The sequence below is a fragment of the Oncorhynchus keta genome, chromosome 12 (genome assembly GCF_023373465.1).
Source record: "Oncorhynchus keta strain PuntledgeMale-10-30-2019 chromosome 12, Oket_V2, whole genome shotgun sequence".
NCBI lineage: Eukaryota > Metazoa > Chordata > Actinopteri > Salmoniformes > Salmonidae > Oncorhynchus > Oncorhynchus keta.
Genome location: NC_068432.1, coordinates 25,161,876 through 25,184,619, shown reverse-complemented (window position 1 = coordinate 25,184,619; position 22,744 = coordinate 25,161,876). Strand labels below are relative to the sequence as shown.

The window sequence follows — 22,744 nt, the reverse complement described above, 5'->3', positions numbered from 1 at the left end:
AAGTCTCTCTGGGGAGGTTATAAAGGGGTTTAACCCGATACAAACTAGTCTCTCTGGGGAGGTTATAAAGGGGTTTAACCCGATACAAACAAGTCTCTCTGGGGAGGTTATAAAGGGGTTTAACCCGATACAAACTAGTCTCTCTGGGGAGGTTATAAAGGGGTTTAACCCGATACAAACTAGTCTCTCTGGGGAGGTTATAAAGGGGTTTAACCCGATACAAACTAGGGGTTTAACCCGATACAAACTAGTCTCTCTGGGGAGGTTATAAAGGGTTTAACCCGATACAAACTAGTCTCTCTGGGGAGGTTATAAAGGGGGTTTAACCCGATACAAACTAGTCTCTCTGGGGAGGTTATAAAGGGGTTTAACCCGATACAAACTAGTCTCTCTGGGGAGGATATAAAGGGGTTTAACCCGATACAAACTAGTCTCTCTGGGGAGGATATAAAGGTGTTTAACCCGATACAAACTAGTCTCTCTGGGGAGGATATAAAGGTGTTTAACCCGATACAAACTAGTCTCTCTGGGGAGGATATAAAGGTGTTTAACCCGATACAAACTAGTCTCTCTGGGGAGGATATAAAGGTGTTTAACCCGATACAAACTAGTCTCTCTGGGAGGATATAAAAGGTTAACTTGTGCCTGGGAAGCTGTGAAATCAGGGGTTTAACCCGATACAAACTAGTCTCTCTGGGGAGGTTATAAAGGGGTTTAACCCGATACAAACTAGTCTCTCTGGGGAGGACATGAAGGGGTTTAACCCGATACAAACTAGTCTCTCTGGGGAGGATATAAAGGTGTTTAACCCGATACAAACTAGTCTCTCTGGGGAGGATATAAAGGTGTTTAACCCGATACAAACTAGTCTCTCTGGGGAGGATATAAAGGTGTTTAACCCGATACAAACTAGTCTCTCTGGGGAGGTTATAAAGGGGTTTAACCCGATACAAACTAGTCTCTCTGGGGAGGATATAAAGGGGTTTAACCCGATACAAACTAGTCTCTCTGGGGAGGATATAAAGGGGTTTAACCCGATACAAACTAGTCTCTCTGGGAGGATATAAAAGGTTAACTTGTGCCTGGGAAGCTGTGAAATCAGGGGTTTAACCCGATACAAACTAGTCTCTCTGGGGAGGTTATAAAGGGGTTTAACCCGATACAAACTAGTCTCTCTGGGGAGGACATGAAGGGGTTTAACCCGATACAAACTAGTCTCTCTGGGGAGGATATAAAGGTGTTTAACCCGATACAAACTAGTCTCTCTGGGGAGGATATAAAGGTGTTTAACCCGATACAAACTAGTCTCTCTGGGGAGGATATAAAGGTGTTTAACCCGATACAAACTAGTCTCTCTGGGGAGGTTATAAAGGGGTTTAACCCGATACAAACTAGTCTCTCTGGGGAGGATATAAAGGGGTTTAACCCGATACAAACTAGTCTCTCTGGGGAGGATATAAAGGGGTTTAACCCGATACAAACTAGTCTCTCTGGGGAGGATATAAAGGTGTTTAACCCGATACAAACTAGTCTCTCTGGGGAGGATATAAAGGTGTTTAACCCGATACAAACTAGTCTCTCTGGGGAGGATATAAAGGTGTTTAACCCGATACAAACTAGTCTCTCTGGGGAGGTTATAAAAGGTTAACTTGTGCCTGGGAAGCTGTGAAATCAGGGGTTTAACCCGATACAAACTAGTCTCTCTGGGGAGGATATAAAGGTGTTTAACCCGATACAAACTAGTCTCTCTGGGGAGGATATAAAGGTGTTTAACCCGATACAAACTAGTCTCTCTGGGGAGGATATAAAAGGTTAACTTGTGCCTGGGAAGCTGTGAAATCAGGGGTTTAACCCGATACAAACTAGTCTCTCTGGGGAGGTTATAAAGGGGTTTAACCCGATACAAACTAGTCTCTCTGGGGAGGTTATAAAGGGGTTTAACCCGATACAAACTAGTCTCTCTGGGGAGGTTATAAAGGTGTTTAACCCGATACAAACTAGTCTCTCTCAGGAGGACATGAAGGGGTTTAACCCGATACAAACTAGTCTCTCTGGGGAGGTTATAAAGGGGTTTAACCCGATACAAACTAGTCTCTCTCAGGAGGACATGAAGGGGTTTAACCCGATACAAACTAGTCTCTCTGGGGAGGTTATAAAGGGGTTTAACCCGATACAAACTAGTCTCTCTGGGGAGGTTATAAAGGGGTTTAACCCGATACAAACTAGTCTCTCTGGGGAGGATATAAAGGTGTTTAACCCGATACAAACTAGTCTCTCTGGGGAGGATATAAAGGTGTTTAACCCGATACAAACTAGTCTCTCTGGGGAGGACATGAAGGGGTTTAACCCGATACAAACTAGTCTCTCTGGGGAGGATATAAAGGTGTTTAACCCGATACAAACTAGTCTCTCTGGGGAGGATATAAAGGTGTTTAACCCGATACAAACTAGTCTCTCTGGGGAGGATATAAAGGTGTTTAACCCGATACAAACTAGTCTCTCTGGGGAGGTTATAAAGGGGTTTAACCCGATACAAACTAGTCTCTCTCAGGAGGACATGAAGGGGTTTAACCCGATACAAACTAGTCTCTCGATACAAAGGGGTTTAAGTCTCTCTGGGGAGGATATAAAGGGGTTTAACCTGTCTCTCTGGGGAGGATATAAAGGGGTTTAACCTGTACAAACTAGTCTCTCTGGGGAGGATATAAAGGGGTTTAACCCGATACAAACTAGTCTCTCTGGGGAGGATATAAAGGGGTTTAACCAGATACAAACTAGTCTCTCTGGGGAGGATATAAAGGGGTTTAACCCGTCTCTCTGGGGAGGATATAAAGGGGTTTAACCCGTCTCTCTGGGGAGGATATAAAGGGGTTTAACCCGTCTCTCTGGGGAGGATATAAAGGGGTTTAACCCGATACAAACTAGTCTCTCTGGGAGGATATAAAAGGTTAACTTGTGCCTGGGAAGCTGTGAAATCAGGGGTTTAACCCGATACAAACTAGTCTCTCTGGGGAGGTTATAAAGGGGTTTAACCCGATACAAACTAGTCTCTCTGGGGAGGTTATAAAAGGTTAACTTGTGCCTGGGAAGCTGTGAAATCAGGGGTTTAACCCGATACAAACTAGTCTCTCTGGGGAGGATATAAAGGTGTTTAACCCGATACAAACTAGTCTCTCTGGGGAGGATATAAAGGTGTTTAACCCGATACAAACTAGTCTCTCTGGGGAGGATATAAAAGGTTAACTTGTGCCTGGGAAGCTGTGAAATCAGGGGTTTAACCCGATACAAACTAGTCTCTCTGGGGAGGTTATAAAGGGGTTTAACCCGATACAAACTAGTCTCTCTGGGGAGGTTATAAAGGGGTTTAACCCGATACAAACTAGTCTCTCTGGGGAGGTTATAAAGGTGTTTAACCCGATACAAACTAGTCTCTCTCAGGAGGACATGAAGGGGTTTAACCCGATACAAACTAGTCTCTCTGGGGAGGTTATAAAGGGGTTTAACCCGATACAAACTAGTCTCTCTCAGGAGGACATGAAGGGGTTTAACCCGATACAAACTAGTCTCTCTGGGGAGGTTATAAAGGGGTTTAACCCGATACAAACTAGTCTCTCTGGGGAGGTTATAAAGGGGTTTAACCCGATACAAACTAGTCTCTCTGGGGAGGATATAAAGGTGTTTAACCCGATACAAACTAGTCTCTCTGGGGAGGATATAAAGGTGTTTAACCCGATACAAACTAGTCTCTCTGGGGAGGACATGAAGGGGTTTAACCCGATACAAACTAGTCTCTCTGGGGAGGATATAAAGGTGTTTAACCCGATACAAACTAGTCTCTCTGGGGAGGATATAAAGGTGTTTAACCCGATACAAACTAGTCTCTCTGGGGAGGATATAAAGGTGTTTAACCCGATACAAACTAGTCTCTCTGGGGAGGTTATAAAGGGGTTTAACCCGATACAAACTAGTCTCTCTCAGGAGGACATGAAGGGGTTTAACCCGATACAAACTAGTCTCTCTGGGGAGGATATAAAGGGGTTTAACCCGTCTCTCTGGGGAGGATATAAAGGGGTTTAACCTGTCTCTCTGGGGAGGATATAAAGGGGTTTAACTCGATACAAACTAGTCTCTCTGGGGAGGATATAAAGGGGTTTAACCCGATACAAACTAGTCTCTCTGGGGAGGATATAAAGGGGTTTAACCAGATACAAACTAGTCTCTCTGGGGAGGATATAAAGGGGTTTAACCCGTCTCTCTGGGGAGGATATAAAGGGGTTTAACCCGTCTCTCTGGGGAGGATATAAAGGGGTTTAACCCGTCTCTCTGGGGAGGATATAAAGGGGTTTAACCCGTCTCTCTGGGGAGGATATAAAGGGGTTTAACCCGTCTCTCTGGGGAGGATATAAAGAGGTTTAACCCGTCTCCCTGGGGAGGATATAAAGGGGTTTAACCCGTCTCTCTGGGGAGGATATAAAGGGGTTTAACTCGTCTCTCTGGGGAGGATATAAAGGGGTTTAACCCGTCTCTCTGGGGAGGATATAAAGGGGTTTAACCCATCTCTCTGGGGAGGATATAAAGGGGTTTAACCCGTCTCTCTGGGGAGGATATAAAGGGGTTTAACCCGTCTCTCTGGGGAGGATATAAAGGGGTTTAACCCGTCTCTCTGGGGAGGATATAAAGGGGTTTAACCCATCTCTCTGGGGAGGATATAAAGGGGTTTAACCCGTCTCTCTGGGGGGGATATAAAGGGGTTTAACCCGTCTCTCTGGGGAGGATATATAGGGGTTTAACCCGATACATTCTAATAAGATGGTGCATAAAACATGAAACTACAAACACACCAAAAAAACACATACAACACGAGTCTCCTATTCACCTTCTCCTCTCGCTACCCCCACAGTCCCCTCATCCAGACACGAGAGGAGAGGAGAGGAGAGGAGAGGAGAGGAGAGAGAGAGAGAGAGAGAGAGAGAGAGAGAGAGAGAGAGAGAGAGAGAGAGAGAGAGAGAGAAGGTGTAGAAGTGACAGCTCTTGCTTGTTCAACTGAGTGTGAGGTCTCCAGGCTGCCTGTCAATCTGACAGCTGACAGAGAAGTTCTGGAGATGACAGCTCATCCCGTCCGCTCCACTCACTCTCCCCATCTCTCTCTCTCATTCCCCCCCTCCCTTTCCACTCTCTCTCTCCCCTCTCTCTCTCATTCCCCCTCCCTTTCCACTCTCTCTCTCACCTCTCTCTCTCACCCCCCCTCCCTTTCCACTCTCTCTCACCTCTCTCTCTCATTCCCCTCCCTTTCCTCATTCCCCCTCTCTCTTCTCTCATTCCCCCTCCCTTTCCACTCTCTCTCTCACCTCTCTCTCTCTCATTCCCCCTCCCTTTCCACTCTCTCTCTCTCACCTCTCTCTCTCATTCCCCCTCCCTTTCCACTCTCTCTCACCTCTCTCTCTCATTCCCCCTCCCTTTCCACCTCTCTCTCTCATTCTCCCCCTCCCTTTCCACTCTCTCTCTCCTCTCTCTCTCATTCTCCCCCTCCATTTCCACTCTCTCTCTCCCCTCTCTCTCTCATTCTCCCCCTCCCTTTCTCTCTCTCCCCTCTCTCTCTCATTCCCCTCCTTTCCCTCTCTCCCCCTCTCTCTCATTCTCCCCCCTCCCTTTCCACTCTCTCTCTCCCCTCTCTCTCTCATTCTCCCCCTCCCTTTCTCTCTCCCCCCCTCCTCTCATTCTCCCCCTCCCTTTCCACTCTCTCTCCCCCCCTCTCATTCCCCCTTTCCACTCTCTCTCTCCCCCTCTCTCTCATTCTCCCCCTCCCTTTCCACTCTCTCTCTCCCCTCTCTCTCTCATTCTCCCCCCTCCCTTTCCACTCTCTCTCTCCCCTCTCTCTCTCCCTTTCCACTATTCTCCCCTCTCTCTCTCATTCCCCCCCTTTCCCTCGTCCCTCTCTCTCATTCTCCCCTCCCTTTCCACCTCTCTCCCCTCTCTCTCTCATTCTCCCCCCTCCCTTTCCACTCTCTCTCTCCCCTCTCTCTCGCTATTTCCCTCGCTCACACATGCCGCCAACCAGAATGTGACTTTTGCAGCCTCAGCAGCTGCCACCCTTCCTACGCTGATCATCAAAAACTTAGGAGTGTGAGAGAAAGAGAAAAATCAAATAAAAGGAGAGAAAGAAAGAAAAACAACGTGTGTAAAACAGTGTAATCACTGTTTATTAGGGTGGCCTGACCCTGTCATGTGGAAGGGGCCACAGCCACATATTAACGTGATAAGACAATTAAAACCATTATGGTATTACACTGCCTATTGTCAAGAATATCACAAATTACACTGCGCTGTGGAGGGAGTGAGGGGGCGAGAGAGAGAGAGGGGGCGAGAGAGAGAGAGAGGGGGCGAGAGAGAGAGAGGGAATGAAGAAGAAGAAACTCCACCATCGGCATTTCACCAACATTAAGCCAGCAGAAAATGAGGTTAATGATGTCAGCCAATTAACGAGCTGTGTGAATAAAAAACACAAAGGGTTATGGGGGAATAGCTAAGGAGAGCCGAGTTAGTTTAACAAATGATACAACAGTAATCAACACAAGCCCAAGTAGGCCTTCTCATTTTAAAAACTAACTACACTCTGACTCAGACTCCTTATTTGCATTCATTTGAATGAAACGAACAGCAGGCAGAGAGATTTGTATCCACATTATTATCTGCGGTGGGTCCATTAGCCCAGCTAAATAATTCAAGCCATATGAATTGTGATCTGCAAAACAATCCCGTGAAAAATACATCTCTCTGTCAACAGATAATAGTGGATTCTACACTTTCAAAGACCGCGTTCTGCTTTCATCCTGGCGAAGGAATGAGAAGAAAAAAAACAGAACACTGACTAATCAAAGAAACAACTCAGAAGACACCAGAACATCTGTACAATTAAAGGTTCCCAGTGACGGCACTCTTTGACGACTACAAACAAATCCTCCCCAAAATAACTAACAAAACTAATGAATCCTACAGCAGACTGCTTCTCTCTCAGGCTGACAGGGAGAGGAGAGGTAGCAGAATCTGGAGGGAGCCTTCACAACACCCAGACGGATGGATGGTCCGTTTCCTCCGCCGTGCCACAGAGAGAGAGGGAAGGGAAAAAAACAGAAGGGAAATCTGTTTCCTGTCATCTCCCATCTTGTCAGTCTCTGTTCAGACATCTTGCATCTTCCCCACCAGCTGTTTACTGGCCAGGCTGACAGATGGCTCCCTCGCTTTGAAATAGTTATTTCTCTCTCTCTGAAAAGTTTTCGGCCTATGTCTGACCCTTTTGCAGTTTATGGACGTGATTAAGTTGGCATGACACATGATAAGCAACTTGGAATATCGTTCTTCTAAGGACCTTCGTGAAAGGAAACAGTTACGTATGCAAATACTGTATTTCTGTGTGTGACTGATTCAGTGTGTGTGACTGATTCAGTGTGTGTGACTGATTCAGTGTGTGTGACTGATTCAGTGTGTGTGACTGATTCAGTGTGTGTGACTGATTCAGTGTGTGTGACTGATTCAGTGTGTGTGACTGATTCAGTGTGTGTAACTGATTCATTGTGTGTGACTGATTCAGTGTGTGTCCATAACTGTTCCAGCCATCCTGCCAAGTCAGATGGATATCCAGCCAAGCTTAGCTCAGAGGGCGACAGGGAAAAGCATAGGATTGTTCTCCGGATAATGCCAGCATAACCTGCTTTTGCCAAACAGTTACACAAGTTTTCATTCAGACAAAAAGTGATTGTTCGGTTTCCCTACCCTAGCAGTCTGTGAGCATCTATCCTCACACTGGTCTGCAGCATTCCCAACACTCTGACTGCCTGCCAGGGTGAGGTGATCCTGTGTGTGTGCGTGCTTGCCTGCCTGCGTGTGTGTTGTCTGAGACTACAGAGGGCTCATTGAGCCCGGGTACAAAGGTATGCCCATGGAAGGTCAGAAGGCAGCTAAACTATGGGAACCATCACAGTGTCCAGTCACCCAGCAGGGAGAAACCGGAGCTGAGCTCAGCCCAGGACCCAGCAACAGACAGCCGACGGAGCAGGCATTCCAATGGGAATATCACTGTAATGAGCCCCGAGACTGGTTCCATTTGAAAAGACTGAAGGGAGTGCTCCCTCTCTACCTGGCATACACCTTCACTGCAGCGGGCACAAAAGTTCTTAAAATGGTTTATGGGTTCTGTGATTTGAGACAGACAAAAAGGCATGCACACATTATATAGATATGGACTACAAATGTGCACATTGGTGGTCAATAAAGGTGAGATGTAGCAGGCAGTGTTAGAGGGACTGGCAATTCCCGGTTGTCTGGGCATGCTGTCAATCACCCTGTCATACTCTCTTAGCCCATGTCCCTGGTGGCTGCACTGAGGGCCCAGCCAATCTCGCCTCTGTCATTGCTCAGTGATCCACACTCAGCCCATCCACTCTCCTCCAGAGAGAGAGAGAAAGAGAGAGAGGGAAAGTGTTACAGCAGAGCTGTTGTGTTTACATCCAGCAAATTAACACAAAAATGGCAGAGCGACATGTGATCCCGCTCTGAGCCCAGGCCAGACCCCTCCCCCCTGGGGGTGAGGAGGCCTGCAGCCCTCTCCATCTCACAGGAAGACAGGCCCAAAAGTACAGCAGAGAGAAGAGGAGAAGACACCAGCATTACCAAACATGGCTCTCAGTCACACACAGATACCAGTGAGAATGGTGTGACCTAACCTCCTAGTGTAGTGCAGTACTCACTTAGGGAAACAGTAATTTGTCATCTGCAATGAAGGCTGCTGCTACTACTGTAGCTATGAACTTGAAGCTCAGACAACTTTGTCATATTATGAAACATCATTGTAAACCAATGACATTGTGTAAGATCAGCTCTAAATTCCTTGGTGGTCTGGAAGAGGCTGCTGTGAGTAAGCGATCTAATCTAGAGTATGAATCTGATGGGTACATATAGTCAAATACTGACAATGCTAATCAGCCAACCACTGCTAACCTTCACAATTGTGAATAACGTTAAAACAACAATGGTCTGATGAAGGAGCTTGTGTGAACATGACAGATAATTGAAGGGTTCTACTGTAAATGAACGTATTTGCATCACTTCACTAGAAAACAACAACTAAATCCTTAAATCCAGACAGCTCAACTGTGAAAAATCTGCGTAGTTTCTAGAAAACACTGTTTCATCCCTGAGCTTATGTTGTCTGTCCTGTGGTAAGGCCTTTTGTTTGACAGGCGATGTGCGATGCTTCCTCACTGTCTACTACACAGTACTGCCTTTGAAACATCTGGAACACTCTGGGACTGTAATCTCCTTGGCTACAGTCAGAAACACGGTCCTAGAACTCCAATAGTCTAAAATAAATGTGCTGCTTTTCTGAAATGCTGTGTGCTTTACCACGGAGGATAGGGTGAGACGTTCTGTAAGCCTCTTACCAATTCTTCAGCTTTTAAGCAGAAATAAATTAAACTGGCTGGGCTAAACCGCTCCAATAAACTCTCATTAAATTCTGTCGAGCCTGGATTGGCTGGGATAAAGTTTCATACAGATAAACTCTTTCATTATTTGACAAGTCAACTTTGTGTTTTTAGGGGGTGGGGTGGGGGGGTGCATTTTAGATGCTCTAAGCGAGGCAAGTTATAAAGCAGAGAATGGTCAGTCATTAGTACCAGTTGTAGTGGAGGACTTGCATTCTTGAAGAGTATATGGGCAATTTCATGCTAAGACTTTTCACTTAAAGAGGTATGCCAAACAACAAACATTGATTTAAAAGTTTAAACAAACCATACAACTCTAAGCACAAGGACTACTTTTACACTGAACATTTTACAAAAATACATTTACTGCAAGAACTGTGGCGATTTGGTAAGAGAATTTTGGTCAAATATCCCTGACCACGTTTTCCCCAAAAATATTTAAAAACATATCTGCTCCGAATTAAGATTTAAATACGTATGCAGAAAGAATGGGGTGTCAGCTATGACATGACACCTTGACTTTGGAAAAATATATGTTGGTATTTGAACTACAGAATTTGAAGTGGATTTACACCTGTGAACAGAATTGCGGTAACAGAATTTCATCATTGGTCCCTGATCTGTACTACACAGAAATGCATAATTATGGATATGAATGTCATTCTCTTCATGTTGATGTATGCTAAATATGTACACAAAAGGTAGAAATATGTAATATCCTCCTTTGCATGTTTGGGTATTATTCTTGTAACCCTGCACAGTCGAACCTGTATACGGGTTGAAAATGGCAGATTTGGACACTGATAAGCCCCTAAATTGGAACACAGTGGCTGTACAGTAACACGCTATGAATGACGTCAGAGCTCAGGGTCTGTGCTTGACAGCTCTTTACAGGTTTTGACTGACAGCCATTCTGAACTCGAGCACCGCATGTGACAAGACGTTTCCCCCATCCCTCCCGTTAATTTGTTGATGACCAAATGAGGGAAATGCTGTTAATTAAAAGGATCAATGTATTTTGAAAAATGAGACGTTGAGGATTATAATAAATACCACTTTGATGTCATACAAGCGAGTCCAAATGTGCACTTCACAGCTCCATATCATAACACTCATGTCATTTACAGTGTCAACGTTTATGATCACTATGTTTGATGTACAGTTCTGAACAGAAGGAACCAATGTTGGTCTATTACGAAGAACATTTGCCACACAACAAGCACCTGAATGCACTCATGACTCCTTTCTATGCTCACCAAAATTACAATATTTGTATCTGAATTGCTTGTGAAACCCTAACACCGTAAGATTGTATTTTAGAACTTAACTAATCATGTTCAAGCATTAGAACAAGCTTTCAAATGACGGCCACCTGATCCAGATCGTGATTTATAGCCATTTTTGGATTGCTTAAACAACAACTGTAATTGTGTGATGGTGGTGATGCAGGGTTGTGTTCCAAACAAAACAACTACAAGTGTGCTTCCTCTAGCTCCTCAACGGCACAGCTAGGAGAGCTCAGAAAAGCACCTTATAGCTGAAGACTCTTCTTTGAGTCATAAAAGTGCATTGAAATGATTTAGGAACTGTGTACACTTTGCAGAGGTGTGTGGCCACTTGGAGACACCAGTAGTGTATTTTCAGATTTGGTTATCAACAAAAGCAGTGAAAAAGTACAGTTCACACTTGCTTTGACCACCAGATGACAGAAAGAGAAAGAAAACAGTTGAGTTGAAAGTAACAGAATGCCAGTGGAAGGGAAGACTGTAGCAGGTGACCCAACTGTGGTTTGTGACTACTCAATTGCAGTAAATCCGTTACAGACAATTACATTTCAGTATTTCCGTTACAGATTTTTTCAGAAATTCCGTTACAAATTTGGTAATATACCTTCGAGTTTTAACCACTTAATAATTCATGAACCAAATAGATATCAGTAAAAACACTACAACTAATTGGCTGGGATTGCTTGATTACGTTACAGTGCCTCGTCATTGGCTGATGGAACTGAGAGGCCCCAGTTGTGCTGCTTAAAGAACAATCTGTTACCTTTACTTGTTACTTCTGTGAACTTTCATAATCCTCCCTCATGAGGGAGAGAAATCAGAACAATCACAACATCCCTGAGTCGCATCTTCACTATTGACGTTGAGACTGGTGTTTTGTGGGTACTATTTAATGAAGCTGCCAGTTGACGACTTGTGAGGCATCTGTTCTCAAACTAGACAATCTAATGTACTTGTCCTCTTGCTCAGAGATTTAAGGTAATCCAAGATCTCGTCTTTCACTGCTTATACTTCCATGGTCAGTAGACCCTGAGGGAGAGAGCCAGTCTCTCCATAATGGAGGACTGTCCAACTATAGTTCCAGCCCACACCCCACTTAGCGGTTGGTATTGTCATTATAGTTATGATGCTCTACCTCCCTGTATTCTCCAACCATCCAACTCGGCCTGGCACACTGGCAGTAAATACAGAGGAGGATAAACGAGACACATTCTCTGTAATTATCCACATTAGAGCTGGAACCATCATATTGCTGGGTTTTTCCAGGTAAGTAAAATAATTTTCCTCATCTGTGAAACAGCTCAGGGATGTGATTAAACCTAGAGAGGGAGGGATAATAGAGGTGTAATAAAGATTGAATAAGCTCAAATACAACAAGCACCAAGCAGGGAACATCATCCAACCAAGGGCAGGTATAATAACTGCCCGAGAGAGAGAGAGCTCTTACTATAGTTACATATAGCCGTGGGTGTGTAACAATGAATTAGCCCAGTGTAGTTAGTACAGGGCGCTGGTGCTCACTGCTCACCTTCTGTGGGCCCTGGCTGGAAGCAGAGCCAGGCCTCTGCAGGGTCTAGCTCCACAGCAGCTCAAAGAAACAAAGAGAAAGAGAGAACAAAGAGCCCACACAGAGAATAGAGCTACAGTACTCTCCTTCCTTCCACCACCTCCCCTTGTGGTCGACTCACCCACTCGACCCCCTCAGCTCTGCATCCACCAGCTAGCCCTCCTCCCATCACTCCGTCCCCGTCTCACTAACGTAAGTGTCCGGGGGAAAGGAAAACAGACAGTTAGTCAAACTACAGTGCTGCTGCTGAACCTGCTTGTTTAAGGTCAATTCCTATAAACACCGCTGAGGCCAGCTGTCAATCAAACAGACCTTTCTGCAGGACAGACAGGTCAGCCAGGAGCAGGAGAGGCAGTGGCGGCTAAGTATTTTCTTCAACAGTCATTGCATGCGCACATGCCCACACCCACAAATTCTCATGCTCATGCACACCACACATACACAGTATAGTATAATATACAGAAAGCAAAAACACAGGGCAATAGGATTTCTTTTTAAATTGTTGAATATGTATATACTAAAACTCAATATGAGAGTAGGCAAAATTAGAGATCTCCACAATTCAACGAGTCCAGCAATCTGTCAAACTATGGTATCTTTAATCCTACTCTCATTATATCCAAGATGGCGTAGCAGTAGGTCGTCCTGTCGTATCGTGTCCCCTGTATATATCGTCTCTTTTTCGTTTTACATATTTTTCTTTGCATATCTTTAAAAACATTTTGCTAAACCTAAGCTTCCAAATACTCTCCTGCAACCCGCCTCACCCAATGTAGCTACTTTTTCCTAAAGTATTTATATTTACTTCGGAACCGGAACCCCTCAACTGAAGCTAGCCAGCTAACCACCAGCTATGCTAGCGGTCTTCAGCTAACCGGTCATCAGCTAACCTTTAGCTCGGAAAGCTCTCGCCAGTTCGAACAACGCGACGCTAACCAGAGCATAACGGACCTATTTATTTTTTATCCCCGGATTCCCACCGCAAACGGAACATTTTTCAGCTGGATCTTCACAACTAGCTATCGAGCTAAACCGCAACCCTGGTTGATTACTCCCATTACAACCCACGACCGGTCTATCGATGTCACCGCATGAAGAGGAATAAACAGACTCACCCCATCGCGACGTCCCCCAAAGGCTAACTCTCTAGCCCTTGCTATCTCCTTGCTTGCTAATTCGGCCTGCTAACTGCTAGCTTGTTTAGCCCAGGTCCGCTAACTGCTACCTTGTTTACCCCGGCCTGCTAACTGTTAGCTTGTTAGCACAGGCCTGCAAACCGTCTGCATCGCCGCGTCCCAAACACTCAGTGGCCCATATGTACTTTCTATCTCTTCACGATTTTTTTTACATTTGTTTATACCTTCCGGAAACCTGCCTCACCCAATGTGATACGGAATCGCTATTATTTTAAATTTTTAGAACACACTCAAGAACCTCCAGAAGCTAACCAGCTAACTAGCTACAATCTATTTAGTCATTGTTAGTTTTTTAACCCGGATAACACTCGCCAGTCCAGCTCCCCTGCCCCATCCACCGCTGCCCCCTAGACACTGACCACTTGGCTACATAGCTGATGCACGCTGGACTGTCCATTAATCATGGTACTCCATTCTGCTTGTTTGTTTTATCTGTCGGCCCCGTTGCCTAGTCAACTCCATTTTACCTGCTGTTGTTGTGCTAGCTGATAAGCTGTTGTCTCACCTACTGTTTTAGCTAGCTTTCCCAATTCAACACCTGTGATTACTGTATGCCTCGCTGTATGTCTCTCTCAAATGTCAATATGCCTTGTATACTGTTGCTCAGGTTAGTTATCATTGTTTTAGGTCACAATGGAGCCCCTAGTCCCACTCCTCATACCCCTGATACCTCCTTTGTCCCACCTCCCACACATGCGGTGACCTCACCCATTACAACCAGCATGTCCAGAGATACAACCTCTCTCATCATCACCCAGTGCCTGGGCTTACCTCCGCTGTACCCGCACCCCACCATACCCCTGTCTGCGCATTATGCCCTGAATATATTCTACCATGCCCAGAAACCTGCTCCTCTTATTCTCTGTCCCCAACGCTCTAGGCGACCAGTTTTGATAGCCTTTAGCCGCACCCTCATACTACTCCTTCTCTGTTCCGCAGTTTGATGTGGAGGTAAACCCAGGCCCTGCATGTCCCCAGGCACCCTCATTTGTTGACTTCTGTGATTGAAAAAGCCTAGGTTTCATGCATGTCAACATCAGAAGCCTCCTCCCTAAGTTTGTTTTACTCACTGCTTTAGCACACTCTGCTAACCCTGATGTCCTTGCCGTGTCTGAATCCTGGCTCAGGAAGGCCACCAACAATTCAGAGATTTCCATACCCAACTATAACATCTTCCATCAAGATAGAACTGCCAAAGGGGGAGGAGTTGCAGTCTACTGCAGAGATGGCCTGCATAGTAATGTCATACTTTCCAGGTCCATACCCAAACAGTTCGAACTTCTAATTTTGAAAATTACTCTCTCCAGAAATAAGTCTCTCACTGTTGCCGCCTGCTACCGACCCCCCTCAGCTCCCAGCTGTGCCCTGGACACCATTTGTGAATTGATTGCCCCCCATCTAGCTTCAGAGTTTGTTCTGTTAGGTGACCTAAACTGGGATATGCTTAACACCCCGGCAGTCCTACAATCTAAGCTAGATGCCCTCAATCTCACACAAATCATCAAGGAAACCCACCAGGTACAACCTTAACTCTGTAAGCAAGGGCACCCTCATAGATGTCATCCTAACCAACTGGCCCTCCAAATACACCTCCGCTGTCTTCACCCAGGATCTCAGCGTTCACTGCCTCATTGCCTGTATCCGCTACGGAGCCGCAGTCAAACGACCACCCTCATCACTGTCAAACGCTCCCTAAAACACTTCTGTGAGCAGGCCTTTCTAATCGACCTGGCCCGGGTATCCTGGAAGGACATTGACCTCATCCCGTCAGTTGAGGATGCCTGGTCATTCTTTAAAAGTAACTTCCTCACCATTTTAGATAAGCATGCTCCGTTCAAAAAATGCAGAACTAAGAACAGATACAGCCCTTGGTTCACTCCAGACCTGACTGCCCTCGACCAGCACAAAAACATCCTGTGGCGGACTGCAATAGCATCGAATAGTCCCCGCGATATGCAACTGTTCAGGGAAGTCAGGAACCAATACACGCAGTCAGTCAGGAAAGCTAAGGCCAGCTACTTCAGGCAGAAGTTTGCATCCTGTAGCTCCAACTCCAAAAAGTTCTGGGACACTGAAGTCCATGGAGAACAAGAGCACCTCCTACCAGCTGCCCACTGCACTGAGGCTAGGTAACACGGTCACCACCGATAAATCCATGATTATCGAAAACTTCAACAAGCATTTTTCAACGGCTGGCCATGCCTTCCGTCTGGCTACTCCTACCTCGGCCAACAGCTCCCCCCCCCCCCGCAGCTCCTCGCCCAAGCCTCTCCAGGTTCTCCTTTACCCAAATCCAGATAGCAGATGTTCTGAAAGAGCTGCAAAACCTGGACCCGTATAAATCAGCTGGGCTTGACAATCTGGACCCTCTATTTCTGAAACTATCCGCCGCCATTGTCGCAACCCCTATTACCAGCCTGTTCAACCTCTCTTTCATATCGTCTGAGATCCCCAAGGATTGGAAAGCTGCCGCAGTCATCCCCCTCTTCAAAGGGGGAGACACCCTGGACCCAAACTGTTACAGACCTATATCCATTCTGCCCTGCCTATCTAAGGTCTTCGAAAGCCAAGTCAACAAATAGGTCTCTGACCATCTCGAATCCCACCGTACCTTCTCCGCTGTGCAATCTGGTTTCCAAGCCGGTCACGGGTGCACCTCAGCCACACTCAAGGTACTAAACGATATCATAACCGCCATCGATAAAAGACAGTACTCTGCAGCCGTCTTCATCGACCTGGCCAAGGCTTTCGACTCTGTCAATCACCATATTCTTATCGGCAGACTCAGTAGCCTCGGTTTTTCGGATGACTGCCTTGCCTGGTTCACCAATTACTTTTCAGACAGAGTTCATTGTGTCAAATCGGATGGCATGCTGTCCGGTCCTCTGGCAGTCTCTATGGGGGTGCCACAGGGTTCAATTCTCGGGCCGACTCTTTTCTCTGTATATATCAATGATGTTGCTCTTGCTGCGGGCGATTCCCTGATCCACCTCTACGCAGACGACACCATTCTATATACTTTCGGCCCGTCATTGGACACTGTGCTATCTAACCTCCAAACGAGCTTCAATGCCATACAACACTCCTTCCGTGGCCTCCAACTGCTCTTACACGCTAGTAAAACCAAATGCATGCTTTTCAACCGATCGCTGCCTGCACCCGCATGCCCGACTAGCATCACCACCCTGGATGGTTCCGACCTTGAATATGTGGACACCTATAAGTACCTAGGTGTCTAGACTGCAAACTCTCCTTCCAGACTCATATCAAACATCTCCAATCGAAAATCAAATCAAGAGTCGGCTTTCTATTCCGCAACAAAGCCTCCTTCACTCACGCTGCCAAGCTTACCCTAGTAAAACTGACTATCCTACCGATCCTCGACTTCGGCGATGTCATCTACAAAATTGCTGCCAACACTCTACTCAGCAAACTGGATGCAGTTTATCACAGTGCCATCCGTTTTGTCACTAAAGCACCTTATACCACCCACCACTGCGACTTGTATGCTCCAGTCGGCTGGCCCTCGCTACATATTCGTCGCCAGACCCACTGGCTCCAGGTCATCTACAAGGCCATGCTAAGTAAAGCTCCGCCTTATCTCAGTTCACTGGTCACGATGGCAACACCCATCCGTAGCACGCGCTCCAGCAGGTGTATCTCACTGATCATCCCTAAAGCCAACACCTCATTTGGCCGCCTTTCGTTCCAGTTCTCTGCTGCCTGTGACTGGAACGAATTGCAAAAATCGCTGAAGTTGGAGACTTTTATCTCCCTCACCAACTTCAAACATCAGCTATCTGAGCAGCTAACCGATCGCTGCAGCTGTACATAGTCTATTGGTAAATAGCCCACCCATTTTCACCTACCTCATCCCCACAGTTTTTATTTATTTACTTTTCTGCTCTTTTGCACACCAATATCTCTACCTGTACATTACCATCTGATCATTTATCACTCCAGTGTTAATCTGCAAAATTGTAATTATTCACCTACCTCCTCATGCCCTTTGCACACATTGTATATAGAGTCTCTTTTTTTCTACTGTGTTATTGACTTGTTAATTGTTTACTCCATGTGTAACTCTGTGTTGTCTGTTCACACTGCTATGCTTTATCTTGGCCAGGTCGCAGTTGCAAATGAGAACTTGTTCTCAACTAGCCTACCTGGTTAAATAAAGGTGAAATAAAAAATATAAAAAATATCTGACACATACAGTGCCTTCAGAAAGTATTCATATTCTTGATTAATTCCACGTTGTGTTGTGTTACAGCCTGAATTAAAAATGTAATACAGATTTCTTTTCCACCCATCTACACACAACACCGCATAATGACAAAGTGAAAATTAATTGAAAAGGAAATAGAGAAATATCTCATTTACATAAGTATTTACACCCGAGTCAATACTTTGAAGCACCTTTGGCAGCGATTACCGCTTTGTGTCATCTTGGGTATGTCTGTATCAGCTTCTCATATCTGGGATTTGGGGATTTTCTCCCATTCTTCCTTGCAGATTTTCTCAAACTCTGTTATGTTAGATGGGGAGCGGCGGAGAAAAGCAATCTTCAATCTTTCCACATATTTTCAATGGGATTCAAGTCTGGGCTTTGGCTGGGCCACACAAGGACTTTAACATTATTGTTCTGATGCCATTCCAGCGTTGCTCTGGCTGTATGCTTGGGGTCATTGTCCGGTTGGAATGTAAATCTTCGCCCTCGTCTAAGGTCATTTGCGTTCTGTAGCAGATTCTCATCAAGGATTTGCCTGTATTTAGCTCCATTCATTGGTCCCTCTATTCTTACCAGTCTCCCAGTCCCTGTCACTGAATAGCATCCCCATAGCATGATGCTGCCTCCACCATGCTTCACGGTAGGGGTGCTGTTAGATAGGTGATGAGTTGTGCCTGGTTTTCTCCAGACATAGCAATTTGCATTCAGGCCAAAGAGTTACAATTTTGTCTCATCAGACAACAGAGTATTTTGCCTTATGATCTGTCTTTCACGTTCCTTTTTGCAAACTACAGGAGTACTGTTCTGCCTGGCCACTCCCATAAAGCCCAGATGGGAGAAGTCTGTACAGCACTTAAACCAATCTCAGCCAAGGAACTCTGTAGTTCGGTCAGAGTGGTCTTTGGGGATTTTGGTCACCTCCCTGACCAAGGTCCTTCTTGCCCGTTGCTCAGTTTGGTCAGACGGCCAGCTCAAGTCTAGTTCAAGTCTGGGTAGTTCCCTATTTTTTCAATTTCCTAATGATTGAGACCACAGTGGTCTTTTTTTGACACTCTAGAATATTTTTTATACCCTTTCCCAGATATGCCTCATCACAATTCTCTCTGAGAGCTACAGACAGTTCCTTGGACTTCATGGTATAGTTTCTGTCTGATATGCACTGTCTGTCAACTGTGGGACCTTAAATAGACAGGTGTGTTTACTTCTAAATCATGTCCAAACAATTAAATAGGCCACAGGTGGACACCAATCAAGTTGTAGTGACATGGATTATCAAAGGATGGATGCACCTGAGCTCCCTTTGGAGTGTCATAGCAAAGGGGTGTGAATACTTATATAAATTCGATATTTCTGTATTTACTTTTCAATAAACTTGCAAAGATTTCTAAAAACATGTTGTCATTATGTGGTATTATGTGTAGATGGGTGAGAAACAAAAATATATTGAATCCATTCTGAATTCAGGCTGTAACACAAAATGTGGAATAAGTCAAGTGGTACGAATCCTTTCTGAAGGCTCTGTATATCAGTACAGAAGTCTGAGCATCTCGTCTAGTCTCTTTCCGTCTCGGATCCTGGCATTTCTACCTCTTTCCTTAATCAAATGTGAGGTTAAAATGTTCACACTTGATTTTGTCTGACTAATGGAAGGAGGGCTGGTAAAGTGGAAATGAATTTAAACCCGGCTGGGCGGCTCGATGCAGTCATCCGGTTATGATGGTTCCCTTAACTAGTCTCCAGCATGGCGCAAGCAGAGGCTGTGCAGCGTAACATTAGAGGAGTAGACCATGGTTGCGGTGAGGGTGGCAGTTCTGCCTGATTCCTCTGTCCAGTGTCTGTGTTCTTTTGCCCATCTTAATCTTTTATTTTTATTGGCCAGTCTGAGATATGGCTTTTTCTTTGCAACTCTGCCTAGAAGGCCAGCATCCCGGAGTCGCCTCTTCACTGTTGACATTGAGACTGGTGTTTTGCGGGTACTATTTAATGAAGCTGCCAGTTGAGGACTTGTGAGGCATCTGTCTCAAACTAGACACTAATGTATTTGTCTGATGAACTTGTTTTCAGCTATGCTAACATAATTACAAAAGGGTTTTCTAATGATCAATTAGCCTTTTAATATTATAATCTTGGATTAGCTACCACAACATGGCATTGGAAAACAGGAGTGATGGTTGCTGATAATGGGCATCTGTACGCCTTTGCAGATATTCCATTACAAATCTGCCGTTTCCAGCTACAATAGTCATTTACAACATCAACAATGTCTACACTGTATTTCTGATCAATTTGATGTTATTTTAAAGGACAAAAAAAAATGATTTTCTTTCAAAAACAAGGACATTTCTAAGTGACCCCAAACCATTGAATGCTAATGTATATATACAGTACCAGTCAAAAGTTTGGACACCTACTCATTCTATTTTCTACATTGTTGAATAATAGTGAAGATATCAAAACTATGAAATAAAACATATGGAATCATGTAGTAACCAAAAAAGGTTCTTCAAAGTAGCCATCCTTTGCCTTGATGACAGCTTTGCAGATTCTTGAAATTCTCTCAACCAGCTTCAACTGGAATGCTTTTCCAACAGTCTGGAAGGAGTTCCCACATACAGTTGAAGTCGGAAGTTTACATTCACTTCTGTTGGAGTCATTAAAACTCGTTATTAAACCATTTCACACATTTATTGTTAAACAAACTATATTTTTGGCAAGTTGGTTAGGACATCTACTTTGTGCATGACAAGTAATTTTTCCAACAATTGTTTACATACAGTGAATTATAAGTGAAATAATCTGTATCACAATTCCAGTGGGTCAGAAGTTTACATACATTAAGTTGACTGTGCCTTTAAACAGCTTGGAAAATGCCAGAAAATGATGCCATGGCTTTATAAGCTTCTGATCGACTGAATGACATCATTTGAGTCAATTGGAGGTGTATCTGTGGATGTATTGCAGGGCCCACCTTCAAACTCAGTGCCTCTTTGCTTGACATCATGGGAACATCAAAAGAAATCAGACCTCAGAAAAAAAAATGGTAGACCTCCACAAGTCTGGTTCATCCTTGGGAGCAATTTCCAAACGCCTGAAGGTACCATGTTCTTCTGTACAAACAATAGTAAGCAAAGTATAAACACCCTGGGACCACGCAGCCATCATACCGCTCAGGAAGGAGACGCGTTCTGTCTCCTAGAGATGAACGTACTTTGGTGTGAAAAGTGCAAATCAATCCCAGAACAACAGCAAAGGACACTGTGAAGATGCTGAAGGAAACAGGTACAAAATTATCTATATCCACAGTAAAACGAGTCCTATATCAACATAACCTGAAAGGCCGCTTAGCAAGCAAGAAGCCACTACTCCAAAAAAGTCAGACAACAGTTTGCAACTGCATAAGGGGACAAAGATCGTACATTTTGGAGAAATGTCCTCTGGTCTGATGAAACAAAAATTGAATTGTTTAGCCATAATGACCATTTGGAGGAAAAAGGGGGAGGCTTGCAAGTCGTAGAACACCATCCCAAGCGTAAGGCACGGGGGTGGCAGCATCATGTTGTGGGGGTGATTTGCTGCAGGAGGGACTGGTGCACTTCACAAAATAGATGGCTTCATGAGTATGGAAAATAATGTGGATATATTGAAGCAACGTTTCATGACATCAGTCAGAAAGCTTGGTCGCAAATGGGTTTTCCAAATGGACAATGACCAAAGTTGTGGCAAAATGGCTTAAGGACAACAAAGTCAAGGTATTGGAGTGGCCATCACAAAGCCCTGACCTCAATCCTATAGAAAGTTGTAGGCAGAACTGAAAAATCGTGTGTGAGCAAGGAGGCCTACAAACCTGACTCGGTTACACCAGCTCTGTCAGGAGGAATGGGCCAAAATTCCCCAACTTATTGTGGGAAACTTGTGGAAGGCTACCCGAAACGTTTGACCCAAGTTAAACAATTTAAAGGCAATGCTACCAAATACTAATTGAGTGTATGTAAACTTCTGACCCACTGGGAATGGGATGAAATAAATAAAAGCTTAAATAAATCACTCTCTACTATTATTCTGACATTTCATATTCTTAAAATAAAGTGGTGATCCTAACTGACCCAGGACAGGGCATTTTAACTAGGATTAGGACCCCACCAGTTTCATATGTGCATTCACCGAACCCTTCTTAATTGGAAAAATAAAATATGATTTTTTCAAATTCAAAACATAGTTTACTGGTGCACAAAATTAACCGTGCATCAACATCACTGTGTTCAAAGAACAAAATCATCAAAACATGATTTTCACACAAAAACAAATACACAATAATGAATATTTGCTGCAAATCAGTGTGACTTCTGCTGTTGCCTTTCAGAGACCAGTTCAGAAATGTGCGGCTTCACCTTGGCAAGTGCCACTCTCATGTCATTTTCGCAACAAAGTCTGTTCCTTTTCTTCGTTTTTATGTCCAGCATCCTCGAAAAGGATGCAAAGATATGTTGTAACAAACGGTATGAAAATCTCCAGAGCTTTCTTAGCAATAACAGGGTACGCTACCATTTGTTGACACCAAAACGGTGAAAGCGTTGTTGTTCTGAAGAGTTGCTGTTGAACCTGGCTCTGCTGAATTTCAATGATTTCATCGAGGTATTCATCATTGACATCTGTTGTCTCAACACTAAATGTGAACGGGTGTCTCACCCATGCTGGATATGACTCTCTTGTAGGGAAGTATCCATCGAGAGACTTTGCAAGCTCATCTAAGTGCGTGGCAATTGCTTGCTTCAGTTCCGAAGGTACAGAAATGTCTCCGATTCCAGATATATCTTCGATCTTACTTACACAGTCGTCCAGCAGGGGAAAGTTTGCGAAGTTATCGTTCTCTGTTCGTCGTTTCGTATCGTTCTCTGTTCGTCTTCGTTCATCCTTTCCATAACGGTAGCTTTTTAAAGCCTTCAGGTTTTCCTCCGCTTCGATGATGTTGACTCCACCGCCCTGCA

At 44.7% G+C, this 22,744-nt stretch overlaps 1 protein-coding gene and 1 long non-coding RNA gene across 2 annotated transcripts in view; one reads left to right on the top strand and one right to left on the bottom strand.

The window, feature by feature from the left end:
• LOC118391161 (autism susceptibility gene 2 protein-like) overlaps nucleotides 1–22,744 on the bottom strand; it is a 605,501-nt gene that overhangs the window by 403,439 nt on the left and 179,318 nt on the right. The window lies entirely within an intron of this gene.
• Nucleotides 1,659–4,068, top strand: LOC127906306 (uncharacterized). Its single transcript, XR_008060853.1, has 3 exons — nucleotides 1,659–2,149; nucleotides 3,487–3,576; nucleotides 3,937–4,068. It is a non-coding gene; the product is annotated as an uncharacterized LOC127906306 (long non-coding RNA).